Below are 4,141 nucleotides of genomic sequence, written 5' to 3' on the forward strand. Positions count from 1 at the left end.
CATTAATGGTTGCATAACATCGTTACTTAGCTTCCACGAGCTTCATTTTCTTCCTCTGTAACTAGGAACTGCGATATCAATCTCAGACAGCAGGTATGCAGTGTAACTTCTCTTTCCCTTCTACTCCCTCTCTGAAGAGTACAGTTTCTCTTTCTCAGCATCTCCAAATATATTAATCTCCCTTCATGTATTCAGTCAATAGTATTTGCTGGGTTTCTGCTCTGTTCAGAGTTTTCTCCTGAGGGTTTCCAGGATGATGCATTCGCAATGTTGATCCTTCTCAAAGAGCTTCCTAGTCAGCTGGTGGAGGGATAGGGGCTGGTATTCTTACTTCTTTATTATAGAAGGGAAAAATGATGAGACACACAGCAAAACCTCTGTGTTCACTTAGAAGAGGCAGCGTTTACTTCCAGTTAGAAGTGAGGGAGTGCTTCCCACATAACATGGCATTTGAACAGGGCCTTGCTGCCAGTATTGAGGGTAATGGGGAGACAGAAATAGATGAACTGGACCTTGAAAAATGAGAAATACTTGGCCATGTGGAGATTGGGGACGGCAGTCTAGGCAAAGAATTGCACACACAATGGCACAGTGTAGGGTGTGATTTGAGAATGGGTGGGTGGTTCTCTGATCTGTGACTAGATCAGAGAAGGTAAGAGGTTAGGGGATAATAGTAACCTGAAGAGTTAGGTACAGGCCTGATATGATGGGTTCATGATGCTACCAAGCTAACAGTCATCGACTTGTCACGTTTCTAATATTATTTTGTGAAAGGAAGGAGAAGGGAAGAGGAGCTAGAATTTATTGAGCCCCAGATACATGCGAGCCCCTGCACTGAGACTGCTGCTCTTTAGATAGTATGTCTACACCTCATGATCATGCTGGGAAGTAGATATTTACAGAGGGGGAAACTGAGGTTCAGAGAGGTTAAGTAACTCACTCAAGCTCACACAGCTAGAAAGCAGTCCACCCAGAATCAAATCTGGGTTTGCCTGATCCAAAGCCAGTGCTTCGAGGGCCTCCGTACTTACCTACTCCACCTGCTGCCTCATGGAAACACCCCTCTTTCCAGCTCCTGTGTTTATGGAAGTTATGTGTCATGTTCTGTTACCGATCAATTAGCAGGAAGGGTGGCCTTACCCAATCCGAGGAATTGAGGCTCAGTGGGGTGTTATTTTTGGTTCTAGGATTCAAGATCATGGAAAACTGCCAGAAGGAAATGGGTCTTCTCCTCTCCCAAATGGTCCCATAACTAGTCTGGCCAGCTTGAGCCATCCAAGAGGAGAATGTGGTCAGGGACTGTGACTCAGCTTAAGAAGGTAATGGGAGCTTACATGCAGAAAACCCCAAGATGCTTTCATCTGCTGTGCATTTATGCTCCATTAAGCCCCAGGGGATTATATTTTGAGGTGCCTCTTAAGTCAGGATATAGGATGGACTAATGTTTATTATTTGTGATAGGGTGCCTAAGGGAGAAGGCTCAGAAATGCCTGTCTCCTTAGCTGGAAGTGACAAAATGAGAACCGAGACATTTTGGTTTTTGCACCACGAAGCCTTTCTCTGGGGAATGAGACCAGATCTGAGCACATGAGCTTTGGAGAAGTTATGGATCCTTTCCTGAAACTGAGGCTCAGAGAGACATGCTGTCTTATCCAAGCTCATCAGATGGAAACAGGCAGAGTCAACATGGGAACCCAAGTATTATGGCTCCTGGCTTTCTTACTGAGCCGCACAAAGCAGAATACACTTACCTAATGGGAGCACTAAAAACTATTTACTCTCTTAATGGGCTACAATTGGTTTTACTAGAAGCATCGATTTTTTTTTTTTTTTTTTTTTTTTTGAGATGGAGTCTCGCTCTGTCGCCCAGGCTGGAGTGCAGTGGCGCGATCTTGGCTCATGCAACCTCTGCCTCCCGGGTTCAAATGACTCTTCTGCCTCAGCCTCCCCAGTAGCTGGGATTATAGGCACCCACCACCATGCCCGGCTAATTTTTGTATTTTTAGTAGAGATGGGGTTTCACCACACTGATCAGGCTGGTCTCAAACTCCTGACCTTGTGATCTGTCTGCCTCAGCCTGCCAAAGTGCTGGCATTACAGGTGTGAGCCACCGCACCCGGCAGAAACAATAGTAATATCATCTAGTCCAATTACCTCATTTATAGATGAGAACACTTAGGCTCAGAATAGGAAACTGATTTGCTTAAGGTCACAATAATTTTAGCAGTAGAGGCTAGTCTAGGTCACACATCAGCTGCCTGTGGTCAGCACTGACAGCTCTTTCCACGAATGTTTAATATTCGTGGAATATTAAACACTCCCCTCCTCTGTGCCTAGACATGGCTAGAATCCCAGAAGGGCCTTTATTTTCAGGCATAGACTCCTCTGTGGTCACAGCTGGAGCACAGAGAGGGACCCTGGGAACTTGGCCTGGGAAGCCCAGAGCAGGAAGCCACAGCTGTCTCTGGGAAAGCAAGGGAGGCTTCCTGGAGGAAGCGGCATTGTTATGAGCCTTGAAGGAATATTAAGTTGCACTGACTGTGACATATATCTCTATCTCTGTCTACAGCTACATTTACATCTATATCTACACACATGTTCTACCGACTATGACCACACCACCATCGCCCATGCCCATACACTCACGTGTGAACCAAGAGGTAATCAGTCACTTCCTTACCTTTATTTTTTTATCTTTTTATTTTTTGTTTTTCATTTCTGAGAGAGTCTCATTCTGCCACCCAGGCTGGAGTGCAGTGGCGCGATCTTGGCTCACCACAACCTCTGCCTCCTGGGTTCAAGTGATTCTCCTGCCTCAGCCTCCTGAGTAGCTGCAATTACAGGCACACCCCCCACACCCAGCTAATTTTTGTATTTTTAGTAGAGACGGGGTTTCGCCATGTTGGCCAGGCTGGTCTTGATCTCCTCACCTCAGGTGATCCACCTGCCTCGGCCTCCCAAAGTGCTGGGATTACAGGCATGAGCCACCATGCCAACCCACTTCCTTACCTTTAAACTGGCATATCTTTCCAGTTTTATAAAGGGGATAAAAATGTCTCTTAATTTTAAAGCATTTAAAAGCAACCAGTGAAAGAAAATCCCCAGATATTTGCTACCTTTTTTTCTTTCTCTTTTTCACATCAGGCAGGTAATGTGCCGATGACGACGTCTACAAGGTTTGAGGGAGGCACCTCTCAAAACCGAATCATCATGCTTGCAAACTACAAAAGACTCTTTCTTGGTACTTTTCTTGTTTGAAAGTACCTACATTTTGGGGCTCAAGACTCAGAAAGTCAGAGCGGAGAGTTGGGTCCCATGCTCCATTCTGCTTTTCCTGAAGTGCCTCAAATGCTAGGCAGAGTCCCTGCACTCTCTGTGATAGGAATCTCCTCTGTGGCCAAAATTGGGCCTCCGTTTTTTTCACCACAGGAATATACATGGCCTCATGGCCGTCTCCTGCCTGGGCAGCAGCAAAGCCTCCCCAGACTGCTCTGCCCTGTGGAAGAAAAGGCCTGGGTCCTGCTCTTTTCCCAGTCTCCTTTTCTGGGAGGTGGCCATGACTCGCTCCCATTAACCTGGGCAGAGGCTGTTTCCCATCTCTTCCTGCATGAGTTCTTCATGGAGCCTCGGAGGAGGAGCCCTGGACTCTGCTCGCCTGGGATTCCTGCTGTTCTACCCACTGTCCTCCTAGAAGCTCCCTTCCCCGGGTCTGACATGACTTTCTCTTCTGAGCCAGGCCCAGCAGGAAGGATACGTTTGTGTTCGGCCCTGCATTCCTGCAGTGTCCCTCGGGTGTGTGGCTGGAAATGATTTGTGTAAGGCACTCAGCCAGCCTCCCTTTTAATCACTCCCATACTCACAGACAGAGGGAATCCCAGCCCCTCACCCAGGAGAGGGAAGGAACCTCCTTCATTTTGACAGGGTCTCCCTCCGTGGTGGGGTAAGCAGTGATTCTGGTCTCCAGGAAAGATGCTGCCAAGAGCCTCTTTCTCTGAGGCCTAATTATGAAATCGATATCTTCAGGAACCCCTCCTCCTTCCCTGGAGCTTCTGCAGGCAGACACTGCCCACATAATGTTCAAACATGCATTGACCCGGCAGGGCTTCCTGAGCACCACTCTGGCTGGGGAGGAGGACGGGAT

General features: G+C 47.5%; 1 pseudogene; it reads right to left on the bottom strand.

Moving 5' to 3' along the window:
* Window positions 1-3,138: 3,138 nt before the first annotated feature.
* Window positions 3,139-3,233, bottom strand: LOC115934241 (uncharacterized; annotated as a pseudogene).
* Between the last annotated feature and the right edge of the window lie 908 nt (window positions 3,234-4,141).

The sequence above is a fragment of the Gorilla gorilla genome, chromosome 2 (genome assembly GCF_029281585.2).
Source record: "Gorilla gorilla gorilla isolate KB3781 chromosome 2, NHGRI_mGorGor1-v2.1_pri, whole genome shotgun sequence".
In the NCBI taxonomy this organism is placed as follows: Eukaryota; Metazoa; Chordata; class Mammalia; order Primates; family Hominidae; genus Gorilla; species Gorilla gorilla.